Source organism: Anolis sagrei, chromosome 2 (genome assembly GCF_037176765.1).
Source record: "Anolis sagrei isolate rAnoSag1 chromosome 2, rAnoSag1.mat, whole genome shotgun sequence".
Lineage (NCBI taxonomy): Eukaryota > Metazoa > Chordata > Lepidosauria > Squamata > Dactyloidae > Anolis > Anolis sagrei.
Window position 1 is genome coordinate 285,385,136 of NC_090022.1, and position 15,573 is coordinate 285,400,708.

A 15,573-nucleotide genomic window follows, 5' to 3' on the forward strand; every position below is an offset into this window, starting at 1 on the left:
GCCCAAAGTACATCCACAAAACATCAATGAACACAACATCAATAAACAATCAATAAAATACAAATCATATAAATCACATAAACAAAAAACAATCAATAGTGACATAAACAATTTTAAAAATGGCCGGGCCAAATGTAATAGATTAAAATTGAGAATATGCTGACATGAACAAGGTAAAATATAACTAGGATAGTATTTTTTGGAGAGAAATGAGGGAGCACAGTCCATCCTAAGTCAGTATTAAAGTGCATTGTGAGGACATATTGCTGAGAGTTCTCCTTATTCTGGGAAGGCACACTGGAACAACCACGTTTTCAGGCTCCTCCTAAAGACTGCCAACGTTGGGGCATGTCTAATGTCCCTGGGAAGTGAGTTCCAGAGCCACCACCAAGAAGGCCCTCTCCCTCGTCCCCACCAATCATGCCTGCGAAGGAGGTGTGAGCGTGAGCAGGGCCTCTCCAGATGATCGAAGAGATCGTGTGGGTTCTTACACAGAAATGCGGTCACTCAACCTAATGGATCAATTGTATATTGTATATCTTCTAGCTATTTTCAATTTATAGCAAGCCTAAGGCAAAACTATCATGGAGGTTCCTTGCCAAGATTTGTTCAGAGAGCATTTGCCTTGGTTTTTGTCTGAGGCAGAGAGAGTGCAACTTGCTCAGTCACCCAGTGGATTTCAATAGCCAAACAGGGATTCAAAGCCTGTTCTCTAGAGTTGTAGTCCAATGGTCAAACTATCACAACACACTGGCTTATCTAAAAGGTCTACAGCACCCAGTATTCTCAGGCGGGAAATATAAACCAATTTGAAACTTGTATTATAATGGGGAAAAGAGGATTTAAGGACATGTTGGTCTAATGGAGAAGATACAAACAACAGTGATTTAGTATCACTAAAATGTAAATTAAAGGCATACAGGTTGCGTAGTGGGAGAAGAGAACAGGGACAGGGTTCATTCCTTTCCATGTTTCTTCCTGTTGCAAAACATCCAAAAAATCTTTCTGTTTCGTTACTGTTACACATTAGGCTTGGTTGATTAAAAAAATGGTTCAAAACTCATTTCAGATGTAGGGAGCGCTGGTGTTTCGATTCTAAAGTCACTTCTGTTTGTTTTTTTTTTGTTTTTTTAAAAAATTAAAACTTTCTGAAACTTCCGAAACTTCGGAATTGCTTCGTTAATAGCAGACACGCATGCACAGTAGGAAAAAAACAGCACTGGCACAGGGGAAACTTCAGGGGATTCTCCCTCCCTCATTTTAGACCAATCGTGATGAAACTTGCTACAGTAGTAGAACACATGGACCACTGTTAGCTCATCAAATTTCATAACTTTTGATTTATCCACTGACCCGGCTTCCCACTGGGAAGTGAATAAGTATAACTTCTGAATGGCTATTTGCTACAGGGCAGTTGGTGGCTCAGAGAGAGTACACCGCCCCCAGAACCATGAGGTCATGAGTTTGATCCCTGCCTGGGAAAAAAATTCAAGGTGTTTTTTTTTTTTTAAAAAAAAACCTTTTTTGAATAATAAAGAAAATCTGTTCCCAGTTTGAAAATATTATTTCCTGTTTCATTGGGTGGTCTTTACTTTGAAAGTAGTTGTTCTACTCCAAAAACTGTGTTAAATTGGGGGAGAACAGAAATCATATACAGACCCCATCAAGGGACATCTGGATTGACCCCCTTCTTTGGGATCAGGAACATGGTTTCCTGGTAAAGGAAGTCTCAGGAGCACAAGACAATGAGAAAACATAACATATGGGCAAGTAGGAACACATAGGAAAAAACTCAGAGCTTTTGGAGCAATTTTATATGCACAAGAGATGTAGTTTCTCAAAGTACCTTATTTATTTATTTATTTATTTATTTATTTATTTCTGCTACTTATACCCCGCCCTTCTCACCCCCGAGGGGGGACTCAGGGCGGCTTACAAAAAGAAGGCACAATTCGATGCCCTTATCCAAATACATGCAAATATAAAAACAATTACAATAATTAAACAATTAACAGATTAAAAACATCAATATATAGCACCATAGCACAACAATAAACAGTCTCATGGTCAGTGTTTCGCATTCCATAGGTCCAATAGATTTCTTCATTATTTGCCCATCATTATGGTCTTTCTTTTTTTAGCTGCCAGAGTTTCCGAAAGCCTGGTCCCACATCCAAGTTTTCAGCTTTTTCCTGAATGAGAGGAGGGAGGTCGCTGATCTGATCTCCCCGGGGAGTGAGTTCCACAGGCGGGGGGCCACCACTGAGAAGGCCCTGCTCCTCGTCCCCGCCAGTCTCACTTGTGATAAAGGCGGGGTCGAGAGCAGGGCCTCCCCAGAAGATCTTAGACTCCGAGGTGGGACGTAGAGGGAGATCCGTTCGGACAGATACACTGGGCCGGAACCGTATAGGGTTTTGTAGGTCAAAACCAGCACCTTGAATTGTGCTCGGAATTGGATCGGCAGCCAGTGGAGCTGGCATAACAGGGGGGTGGTATGCTCCCTGTATGCCGCTCCGGTGAGCAATCTGGCTGCCTCCCGTTGGACTAGTTGAAGTTTCCGAGCAGTCTTCAAAGGCAACCCCACGTAGAGTGCGTTGCAGTAATCCAAACGGGATGTGACAAGAGCGTGGACCACCGTGGCCAGATCCGACTTCCCAAGGTACGGGCGCAGCTGGCGCACAAGTTTTAATTGTGCGAAAGCTCTCCCGGCCACCGCTGAGACCTGGGATTCCAGGCTCAGCGATGAGTCCAGGATCACTCCCAAGCTGCGAACCTGCGTCTTAGCAAGCCAAACCCCCCAGCACATCAATCCTAGGGGACTCTAAAGGGAGGGATGAAGGAAATAATGTCTTCAAGTTTTGGGAGAATCAGGGCCGGAAGTGAATAAGTATTACTTCCGAATTGCCATTTGCTACAAGGCAGTCGATGGTTCAGAAAGAGCGCACCACCCCCAGAACTGGGAGGTTATGAGTTCGATCCCTACCAGGGAAAAAAGGCAAAAAGGAAAATTCATAGCAAATGGTGGCAAATAATGGCAAACATTGGGACGCAGGGCATGGGGAGCCAAGGCACACATTTTGCTGAAAAGGAAGGTGTGGGGAGTCATGGAGGCTCCCCTTTTGTGGTGGACATGTCTCTTTATTGCAGGGATGACATAAAAGAAAGGGTTAGGGTTGCTTATTGCTTTCTCTTTAGACACCTTTGTAGATTCAATCAGTTTATTTTATATTTAGATGAAGACTGCTACAGACAGCTATAGGGGAGGGGTCCTTCAGCCATTTTTGCTAATTAGCAGCAAGGCATTGTGGGAAATGTAGTTTAACAGCAGGGCCTTTTGCAATCTCTACCATTGGGGGCCTGACCTTCACAAACTACACAATGTTTGTGCTTAGCCACACCCACCTCATCCCCTCTCAGGGGAAGGGAAACCACGAGATTCTAAAACTGTTTAGGCTTTACTAAAGTTGCTTAATGGTTGTGAAAATTAAAATAATCTTGGGAGACATTCGAACATTATGGAATATTTCCAAAAAAAAGGTAAGTGGTTCAAATTCAGATTTGCCCCTCCCATCTTTCCTGCATGGTTCAAAACTGCTTCAGAAGCCCAAATTCAGAAGTTCTTTACAACTTTTAGTGTCTTTCAAATGGACCTATCCAACATTAGTATACATGCAATACCTTCAACACACCACAAGACCAACATGGTGCGATAATCATTCATTGGCACAAAAATGTACCAGTGCTGGATGGGACTTTTTGTTGGAGTTCAGCCTGTTTTTGTGTTTCAGGATCAAGGTGCTTCTGATGTGGGGAATGATGTCACTGAGGGTCAAGATGGTGATGGTCTGGTCAATGATATTAATGCAGAGAATGACATAGGGACACCGATTCAAAGTGTAGTTTCCCATTAGAATGTTCCTACAGGGTATAGGGATGATAGTTTACTCCCTGACCCAGAGAGTTCCCAAGATTTGGGGTTAGAAAACAACTTGACACCTGGAAGAATTAATGAGCAGATAGATAACGAGCACATAGACAGATGGCTGGAATTTAGCCAGAACAGACAGCCCAGCCAAGGCCTTCGCTGATTCGCTAGGCTTCGAGAGATAAGGGCGAGAGGTAGTCAAGGAAAGTGAAACCAATTTCTTGGTGTTTGGGATATAAAGTTCTCTCCAGGGACAAAATGGTCAGATGAAGCATCATTTCAGAACCCTGCTAAGCCCTTGTTCTTGTTCCATGGAAGCCTTGCTTGGAAGATTCATGCTAAAGATTTCTTGTTCATTGTTTGCCTCTTTGCCTCTTGGGATTATATCCTCATATTTTTCTGGTCATTTGGATTTGATTACAAAAGTCTGGATTTTGCTTTTGAACTTTGCTGAACCCTGCCTTGGAATACTGTATACCTGCTTATTTTCCTATCTTATTGGACTTATCTATTTTCTTAAAGCATATTTTCACATGCTGTTTTTACTTATCTTCAATAAAAAGGACTGTTTTCCTACTCAGTGTGTGGTGTTTTAAAGTCAGAGGGTTATTCCTGTTCTGGAGTGCAACACGTTTTGGGGTCATGCATCATGTTCAGAGTCTGCAGTTTGTTTGGTGTAAGGCACTAAATTATTTGTTGCTTCTGATTTATGGTAATACTAAGGTGAACCTAACACAGAGTTTTGTTGGTAAGCTTTGTTCAGAGGAAGTTTGCCATTACCTTCCTTTGAAGCTGCAACAGTATTACTTGCCAGATTCACCCATAAGTTTTCTTGGGTTCAAGTCCTGAGTTTTCAGAGTCCTAATGCAACACTCAAACCAGTACACCACACTGGCATACATCAAATATCATAGGTGACCAAAATGGAATACATTTTCCAAATGCAAACACAGAGGTTTATTTATTTCATTTCATAGTGTGTGTGTTTGTCTATAGAGCATTGTCAAATAAATCAATGTAAAATAAATTACGGGATGCTTCCTTGATCTCTCCCTGCTGCTCAACAAACTAGACTTTTACAATCAGTTTAGGGCTGGCACATGAAATACATGACAAAATGAAGGTTGCTTACACATGCTTGGCACACAGATTCTTTGCACCTGCAAATCCCATAGTAGGTGGGGTTGAAGATGAAAACAAAACCATGTTTCCTGTTTGTAACTTATTAATAGATGCACCTGTGCCTTGAAGAATTGCTTCTCTACACAAAGACAGATGGTTCCCCATTTGGGCATTGCTAATGAGAAACCAAAGTGACAATTAAGCCTCCCCAACCCACCTTCAGTTTGTGAGCAGCAATGGGTAACAACTGAAGCTCATAACTGAATTAAAAATTGGAAATGAAGTGTAAATAAAAAAAGGCAAATGTTAGAGTAGCTTCATAAATCACAGTTGTTATGGGTGAGTTCCACGATTTTTTTTCAACCAAGGTGAGGATATAGAGAGATAAATTACTAATCAGAATTAAATCATTGAAGCGATTGGATTGACCTAGGTGTTGACTCAATTCAGCAGTTTATTCAATTAATCTGTTCTTGTTGGCACAAACCAGTTATTAGTTATAGAAAGCAAGCAAGTGTGGTCCTCTACTTTTCATGGTTGTCTGGAAGAGGAAATTTCAACAGATGTTGCTTTCTCTCTGGTTGTATGAAAAGCAAGGCTTGCTGAAGTTTTTCCTACATAAGCCTATAGCCATTCCAGCTAGACACTGGAACTCATCCTGAACAAGGGACCCCATCACATGGAGCTTTTGTGCCATCGTAGGACAATTTCAACATGGAACCGGTATGGAGCCTGCCAGAACCCACCATTACTTGTGATGGGGCTTGTGCTGGCTCTGTGTTGAAAGCATTCTGAGAGGAAGAATTCAAAATACAAATAACTGCCCATGTTGATTGAGTAAGCTGGGGACACTGTGAGGCGGGGCGGGGCGGGGGTTAGGGTTAGGGTCCCCAAAGATTGGGTTTGACCTCTGTCCCAGATGACTTGTATCAGTTCAAAACACCAGGTACCCTACTCACTAGGGAAACTTTAGCTCACCTAGCTGAAGACACAAGTCTCTGGTGGCAAGAGTGCTACTTGTCAACTGTTTTGGGTGGATATGTTTGAAAAGTAAAATTCTACCCAGTCCCCATAGTATTTTCTGCACTTGGAAGTTTGTGTTATGAAATGCGCTGCTCACTTATGCTCAGATCATTACTTATTTAGGCGATCCCTCGTAGTCCGATGATGATGGTCCTCCAAGTTCGGTGCCCTGGCGGTGGTTCCGGATGCTACTGTGGAGCCCTATTCTTGATCTGCATCTTCTTCCACAGTGAGGGCATTGGTTTCCAGGTGGAAGGCGGTCTTGGTTGGGGTTAGCTTTATGCGTCTTCCTCTTGGCATGCTTTTCTCTTTCACCCTCCATTCGTGCCTCTGCAGCACTGCTGGTCACAGCTGAACTCTAGCTGGAGCACTCAAGGGCCAGGGCTTCCCAGTTCTCAGTGTCTATGTCAGAGTTTTTGAGGTTGGCTTTGAGCCCATCTTTAAATCTCTTTTCCTGCCCACCAACATTCCGTTTTCTGTTCTTGAGTTCGGAGTAGAGCAACTGCTTTGGGAGATGGTGGTCGAGCATCCGGACAACGTGGCTGGTCCAGTGGAGTTGATGGCGGACGACCATTGCTTCAATGTTGGTGGTCTTTGCTTCTTCCAGCATGTTGACATTTGTCCGCCTGTCTTCCCAAGAGATTTGCAGGATTTTCCAGAGGCAGCGCTGATGGAATCGTTCCAGGAGTTGCATGTGACGTCTGTAGACAGTCTGCGTCTCGCAGGCATATAGCAGGGTTGGGAGGACAATAGCTTTATAAACAAGCACTTTGGTCTCCCTACGGATGTCCCAATCCTCAAATACTCTCTGCTTCATTTGGAAAAATGCTGCACTCGCAGAGATCAAGTGGTTGGTGGATTGCAGGAATCATAGTTACAAATAGCAGTACTTCCAAGGTCTTGGCACAACTTGCTTAAAAACTTTGCTACACAATGACCAAACAGCTGTTTTTAAAGGAGTTTTCATCTTTTGTTAGCCTTGATTATGTCTACAAAATGCAACCAATTAAGCCAGCCGAAGAGCTATGTCCCCACAAAGGCAAAGGCTAATTCAATAGTTCTCCCTGTAGGCAACAACTACCACAAAACCAAACAGCTACCCACAGAAGGCTGAAGTAGTAAGGAAACAAAATTAGGCCAATTATACAATTAATCATGCGAGTGGCATTTAGTCCTGAGGTATGCCTAGTAGAGCAGTTCAAAGTTGCAATGAAAATTAAAAACATTAAGGAAAAATTGTGGGACTTAGAGGGGTTGAAAATCAAAGAGATGGCCAAGCCTATCAAGCTGCTGTGGCATACAACCACAGCACAAACTAACTGCAAGAGTTTTATTTCCTCCATAGGGTTATTAAACATTTCATTAGCTCATTAGTTCAGCAATATATGGCTGCCAGGTGCAAATGCTGGCTAGCTTATTAATACTGAAAAGCCTTCTTGAGTGTACGGTTGCTTTAGTAGTTTAGCAGCATTTCTCACTGGTGCACAAACAAGAGAGAGCTCCTAACAGATGTGGAGTTAGCTGCTCTTTCCACAGCCTTGATGCTCAGAAATTGACCAGTTACTGAAATATTCTTAAGGCAGACAAGTACATGTTTCCAAGAGGAGGAAAAGATTCAGGTGCTAAAGAACTACACCATAATCAGAGCTCTGTGCTACTTGATGTTCCAGTTCTGGTGTAAATATTCGACTTGCTTCAATTGACACTATGATTTGCGTTCATATTACGGGGTTCTGGAAGATCCAGGTAAACCAATTCAAAAACAGGGATGCCAGTGAGGGTGGATGAAATTTTGGAGATCCATGGCCAATCAGAGAAGAATGCACAGGACAAAAATGACTCAGTATTGGTTCTCAGGAAGGATTGTGAGTGCATAGCCTTTCCTCAGAACATATGGCCCTTGAGGTCCTTTCCAACTCTATGATTACATGCTTCTGTTGCTTTGAATGTGAGTTCCTGCAATGCAGGGGATTGAACTGGATGGCCCTTGTGGTCTCTTCGAACTTTATAATTCTGTGCATTTAAACTGCAGAGTTAATGTAGTTTGATACTTCTTTAACCACTATGGTTTAATGCTATAGAATCTTGTATTGGTAAGGAATCACCACTCTTTGTCACAGAAGGTTAAAGGCCTTGTTAAACTACAAACCCCAGGAACCCATATCACAGAGTGATGACAGTTAAAGTAGTATTGAACTGCATTAATTCTACAGTGTAGATCAGGGGTCTTCAAACTTTTTAAACAGAGGGCCAGGTCACAGTCCCTCAAACTGTTGGAGGGCCAGATTATAATTTGAAAAAATGATGAATGAAGTCCTATGCACAGTGCACATACCTTATTTGTAATGCATTTTTTTTTAAATACAATAATTAAAATGAAGAACAATTTTAACAAACATAAACTTATTAGTTTCAATGGGAAGTGTGGGCCTGCTTTTGGCTGATGAGATAGGATTGTTGTTGTTGTGTGCTTTCAAGTCGTTTCAGACTTAGGTTGACCCTGAGCAAGGACTGGATAAATTACCTTGGAGGGCCGTATCTGGCCCTCGGGCCTTAGTTTGAGGACTCTTGGTGTAGATGCACCTTGTGTGTTCCTTTGTTCATGTTTGTATTCAATGTAGTCACTACTTGTGCTGTAATAAAGTCCAGGATCAAAAGTCAGTTCAAATCTTGTTGAAGAACCCTGTATATTAAATCAATGTCAAATTTCTCTTTTGATAACAGAATATGAGTCATGGTTTTTTTGGGGAAAAAAACCCATACATGGCACTCTACTTATTTTTTCAACTGATTAAGGCAGCACTAATTAAAGTGATGGTCCCTAGTCTGGTATCAATCCCAGAGGCGTTGGCTGCTAATACCTAGTGAGTTTCAAAGAAACAACTGTAGACAGCAGGAACAAATACCATGTTGGTCCATGGCACAGTGGAAAAAATATAATTGCTAGTCCCCTACATCAGATAGCCTAAGAAGCAGAGACCTAAAAATTACTTTGTTCTACAAAGATGGGTTCAGAAGCAGTTTAGGCTGCAAAATAACATTTGGGAAAAGGCATGGGGAAATGATCAAAGTCAAGCTGCTGTATAACTGAAATGACTGCAGTGATCCATGTTAATATCCATCATGCCTGGACCCAGAAGCAGATGAAAGCCCCTCCTTCCATCCCCACTGCCCTGATTAGAAGGGACAGAACATGGACTCTATGTATTCATGTATAAGTCTAGACATTTTAATTTAAAAAATCAGCCCATCAAAACTGGGTTGACTTATCCACAGGTCAATGTAAGTACTGCACCGTAACTCTTATTAAAAAACAGACAAAACAGGCAGCCCCTGCCTACTTCTTTGAGTAGAATGAGTAAAAATGAAAGCTCTGTCCATTTTGGTAGAACCTAAAAGATGCATTGGGAGCTCAGTCTACCCTGGGAGAACCTAAAAGGCACTTGAGGAAATGCTGAGGCTTTTCCCTCCTCACAGAATAACCTTCAATTTATCCAGTAGGGATGTATGATCCATTAAAAATGGTTCAAAAGTAATTCCAAAACTGGGGGGCATTGGCACTTCATTTCTAAAGTATTTCTAAAGTATATTTGGTGAAAAATTCATTACTAAAATGAGAGTAACCAAATTTATTTACTATTTCGTTATAGTAATTGCACATAATTAAATGACTATAATTGGAGAAACTTCAGGAGTTCCCATCTCCCTCATTTTTAAAGCCGTTGAGGTGAAACTTGCTACAATGGTAGAACACATTTATTTCTGTTAACCTACCAGATTTCAGAATGTTTCATTTATCCACTTATTTTTGGCAAAATTTCATTCTTTTTATAAAAAAACATTTTTAATAATAAAGAAAATATATTGATGCTGATTAGTGCTTTCCGATGCAGATGCAGTCTGGGAATTATAGTTTAGGGCAGGGTTTTTTGAATTCTCTGGCATAGGGCTCCTGCCTTCCCAAACTACATTTCCCAGAGTTCTGTGCTGTTCCCAAAACGCACAGCTCCCTCTTTTGCCCACTAATGCACAAGTGCCAAGAGTGCATTAATTTCATAGACGAATTTCACAGCCTTTGGCTTTGCTTCCTTGCCTTGCATTGAATATTAAACTGACTTTGGGAGCCTTCTGTTTTTAACTGTGTGTTGTCTTATTGATAATGTTGTATATTTTACTGTCTATGTTTTTATTTTAATTGCTTGTACTGTTGTTGTTGTTGTTGTTATTATTGCTTATACTGTTGTATTCAGGCTCGGCCTCATGTAAGCTGCACCGAGTCCCTTGGGGAGATGGTAGCGGGGTATAAATAAAGTGTTGTTGTTGTTATTATTATTATTATTATTATTATTATTATTCTGAGATTTAAAAAACTAAATTAAAAAGTATGGGGTAATGCTTTGAATATGGCTTCCAACTTAAAAAACGTCCTTTTTTTTTTTTTTTTTTTTACAATTTCTGAAACTTACAATTATTTTGCACAAGCCTATTACCCAGAGATCATATTAAATTTCATAATTCTGGCCACAAAACATGGATTCAATTTACACTGGATGTCAAATTGTACAAACATGAGTATATATGGCAATCCTCTGCTTCATTGCTCATCTGCTTTAACTCGCATATCTTGTCTCATTTACACTGTAAACCTAAGGATAGGGAGCTGTCAATTAACATAATTTCTCAGGTTCAGCAAAATCAAGATTTTTCATATTTCTTGGTGCTTTCCTTTATCCAATGTAGGTTTGCATTATGATCCCTAGTACCTCATTTTCTTCTCAAAGCTCTGCTCTTTCATCAAAAATATACTTCCACCTCTACATTAAGTTGCAGTCATCCAAAAGGATCAAACATGTAACTACATGATTAATAATAATAATATTAAGTCTGTCACGATGCTAAGGAGATTTCAGGGGCCTTTACCTTGTTGGTAATTTGGTTTTTAAAACATATCAGTTAATTTCAATATGCCTTTGTGTTCCATCTTCAGTCACTAGGTGACAGAGAATCCTTGACCAGTATATAGCTTTGCAAGGCAGTTTGAGGGACAGATATAGCGTTAGTTCTTTTTTAGATAGACAGATATGGGGTTACCTCTTCTTATGGCATAGTTTCCCAAGACAAGTAAAGGCTCTTTACAGAGACATGGGAGTCCATCATGGTAACTTATAGGCCCTAATAGTCTCTAGCTTTACTTAGTTAAGGAAGGTATTATTGTGCTTTGCTCTGACAACAAACTGCTGCCTTTGTTTGAAGGCTTCAATGTATCAGTCTATGGCTGTTCCAAGCCATGAGAAGCTGGATACGTTTGCTAATATAGCTATTTCTAAAACTTCTGTCATTTTAAGAGGTCACATTTTCTCTCTTTTCATACATATAATGGCTACACAAGATAAATGGAAGCCCAATCCTGGCTTGTTTAAAGTGCTACCAATCATTTCAACTGCTTAAAAGGATTTTGTTTCACTTCTGGAGGAAAGGAAGGAGCACATTTTCTATTCCTTAGCTCTTTGTAGGATTTATGTTAGATGTATAATGCAATAAGCTCCACACATGCTCCATCAGACATTTTAGAACCAACCTGAAAGAAATCTAAGCAAAACCAATTATTTGTCTGTGACCATGACTTGCAAAGGTATCCAGTGGAGAATAGAAGGACCAAACATGGACTTCAGATATGCTATCATGAATCTGAATCATCTTGTGAAACAGAGAGATCTTTTTAAACATATTTTTGCAAAAAAAAAATCTTTTATTTCTTTGAAATCATTAATACACTTTTGAAAATTTTTCTAATACAACATTGTTAATGCCATATATAATTCAGGAAGTAGACTGAAGTAGACTGAAACCATAAAAGATATTCCTGAAAATATGATTATATGATATGAATGGTGTAATTCTATATAATGCGTTGTATGTAATAGTGCTTTGGAGTCCCGTTCATTAGGACTGTATTAAGAATGTGATAATGAATCCAGCAACCTCCAAAGCTAAGTGGTTACCTTGGATGATAGAACAGAGGTGGCACCAAATCTATTGTGCTGTCCTATACAGTTGCTGCTATGGTCAGTTCTTTATAGTTGTCTCTTTTTTAAATCTCTGGGTTCTGCAAACATTCCTGATTTTCCAGGTCACTTTTAACATAATACTTTGCCTCCCCTTGAAGCCAGGCATGCAGGTAGTGGTTGGGAAAGTAGAATCAGACATCGGAAGAACTGTGCTGTCATCTGTTTTTCTATATATGACACCTAAAAATATTTCGCTTCCATTAGATCATGCGTGATAGAAGAACCTGAGTTAGATAGACTTGTTGTTGTGTTTATGAATGACCAATGCCCAAGCATGTATAGAATGAATGTAGCAGGGTGTTATATATTCACGTCAAAGTCGACATTATCTATAAGTTAAGGTCAGGGTTTCAGGTTTTTTTATATGATTCATGGAAAAATTAAGATCAATCTATGGAGAGGGGAAAGCACCAATGCAGACTGCATCAATAGGAGTATAGTGTTTAGTAGGCCTGGGTAACAACGGAAAAATTTGTTTCTAAAATCGATTTGTATTTGGGGTTTTTTTTTGTTTCGATATTTAAAATAATTACAAAATTTTCCTTTTAAAAAGTTCGATATTTATGAAATTTCGTAAATGGTAAAAAATTAACGAATCGATTTCCGAAACAATAACGAATTGATTCGTTAATGGCGGACGCGACCGCGAAATACGCTAAAAAACCTCCAAAACCTTCTGAAGCTTCCCTCTCCCTCTGTTGTTGACTGTTGGTGTGATATTATAATTTTTTTTCACTAATTAAACCATAAAACTGGCCCAGACATGCGAAAATAATAACGAAACGACCTCAAAACAATAACGAAACGAATACAATATCAAAATACGAAGCATTTACAAAACGTTTTTGAAAATTCGTTTTTTTTAATAATTGCTCCAGAATGGTTCGTTATCGTTTTGTAATTGAAAAAATTAACGAATTATTAATGAATTACGAATTAACGAAACGAAACCGCCCAGCCCTAGTGTTTAGATCCAGGGAAGTCATGCTATCCCTCTATTCTGCCTTGGTTAGACCTCACCTGGAATATTGTGTCCAATTTTGGGCACCACAGTTGAAGAGAGATATTGACAAGCTGGAATGTGTCCAGAGAAGGGCGACTAAAATGATCAAGGGTATGGAGAACAAGCCCTATGAGGAGCAGCTTAAAGAGCTGAGCATGTTTAGCCTGAAGAAGAGAGGGTTGAGAGGAGACATGATAGCCATGTTTAAATATGTGAGAGGAAGTCATAGGGAGGAGGGAGCAAGCTTGTTTTCTGCTGCCCTGGAGACTAGGACGTGGTACAATGGCTTCAAACTACAAGAAAGGAAATTCCATCTCAACATTAGGAAGAACTTCCTGACTGTGAAAGCCATCAAGCAATGGCACTCTGTGCACCGGAGTGTGGTAGAGGCTCTTTCTTTGGAGGCTTTTGAATAGAGGCTGGATGGCCATCTGTTGAGGGTGCTTTGAGTGTGATTTTCCTGCTTCTTGGCAGGGGGTTGGACTGGATGGCCCATGAGGTCTCTTCCAACTCTACGGTTCTATGATTCTATAATTCTATGAATCAGGGAGCCAGCCACCCTTGGCCACAGCTGCCACTTTCCTTCGTAGGCATTCAAGCAGGCCAGAACAAACACTATGGCAGAGAGTGAAGAGGAGGGTAGTTCTCCTGAGATGAACTAAACTTTTTGTTTTTCACTGCTGTAATCAGAAAAGGAGATGGCTCCTTTTTTTCCTAACAGTTAACATGCAGTACTTACACTGATCTATTCAACCTCATCACATGGGGTAGTTTTCAGCAGCACATGCTAGTTCTATAATAGTTTTATGATGGAGCCCACTGGCTCCCATCCCATGATGTAAAACTATTTTTGGCGGGCTCCATTGCAACACAATTGAGAAACCAGTGCATGCTGTCATGGCAACAACACAAGAGGCTTCCTGTGTTCAATAGAAGTCAACAGGGAGAAGCTGACTAGTGGATGTTATTGCCCCACAGGATGAAGTAGCGGGGAAGTTGGGTGATGCGAGGCATGGGCCGATGGTTTCCCATGCTGGGCACCACCTGATTCACCATGATTCATGGTGATTCCAGCGGCAAGTCTGATAAGGTCTATAGATAACTTGAGCTAGGGATTTTGGTTAATTTTTTTACTAAAATATTCTGGCATATAGTTGCATGTGGTCACTCTCATACTCCAGTTTCTGTGTCCCTTCCACATCACACTGATATCCAGGAGCCAGCGTTATGTGCAATTTGTGCTGTCCACTCCATATCCTATAGAAATGGAAGTGACTGCTTATAAAATGAGCAGGATGAATGCATTTCACTAAAGAAAAGAAGGGGCCCTGGATTTCAAGATTTAGAGTCAGCAGCAGTTAGGTTTTTGAAAAAGCTATTTTTGTCACATGGGATTTTTCAGGCCTTCTGTCTATTGTCAAAAGTGATGGATAGCAGATGTTTGAAAAACATGACTGCTTTTTTCCATCATCTTATTTGTTGTGTAATTCCTGTTTGTCAAGGATTTCAGCAAGTTTAGAATACAGAACAGCTGCCTGTAACCCAGACGTTTCAAACAGTCTCCTTTGTGTATGACTAAATGGTGCTTAATGGCACCTTTCATGTCTATGAAATGTCAAGTTCATGGAATGGTTTGAAATTCCAGAAAGTTGACTTGCAAGTTGCTTCCTTCCACCCAATTGAAACCTGTTGCTTTGCTTTGAATATGTAAGTGATCAATCTAGAGAAAGGAAAGGAGACAAATGGACTAGGCAAAGACCAGATAGTGAAACCAATCAGGAACTATCAGGAGACTATCAGAGCATCCATTTGAATGCAGCATTGTCTTTGTTGAGAGTTTCATATCTTTCTGGGCTTCATGTTAACAATGGATCGTCCAAAAGCCAACTGTAGGCAAGGCCAGAATTGAAAGGGATGAGCTACCACTTTTCTCTTCCTCCAGTTTGTCTCCTTCCAAAACTTTCTTCCCCCTTCTTCCATGGCCTTTTTACCAACAAGCTATCAGAAAAAGGTGGAATTGTTCTTGCTCATCACATATGGTGAATTTTGGAAATTAGACCAAAAGCTGCATGTACTTCTATGGCCTATGTTTAACTAGACTGGAAAGAAGAAGTTATATTGAATAGCTTGGATCCTATTGGTGACATAGGCAAGCATAAGTGCTCTTCATATCATTCTAACATCAATGTACAAGGAGGTATCCATCACCTATTTATTTATTTATTTGAAACATTTATATTCCGCCCTTCTCACCCCTCAGGGAACTCAGGGCAGAGCACAACATATATATGGCAAACATTCAATGCCAGAACATAAAACCAAAAAGATATAAAAACATTAAAATCACCTATATCCTCATCAAAAGTTGCTTAAAAACCATGTCAGGACACCATTTTTCCTCATTACACTGCCCAAAGGCTTGGTCCCACAGC

The 15,573-nt window shown here is 40.4% G+C and overlaps 1 protein-coding gene across 4 annotated transcripts in view; it reads right to left on the reverse strand.

The window, feature by feature from the left end:
* DCC (DCC netrin 1 receptor) overlaps nt 1–15,573 on the reverse strand; it is a 1,101,219-nt gene that overhangs the window by 18,487 nt on the left and 1,067,159 nt on the right. The gene's annotated exons all lie outside the window — the stretch shown is intronic.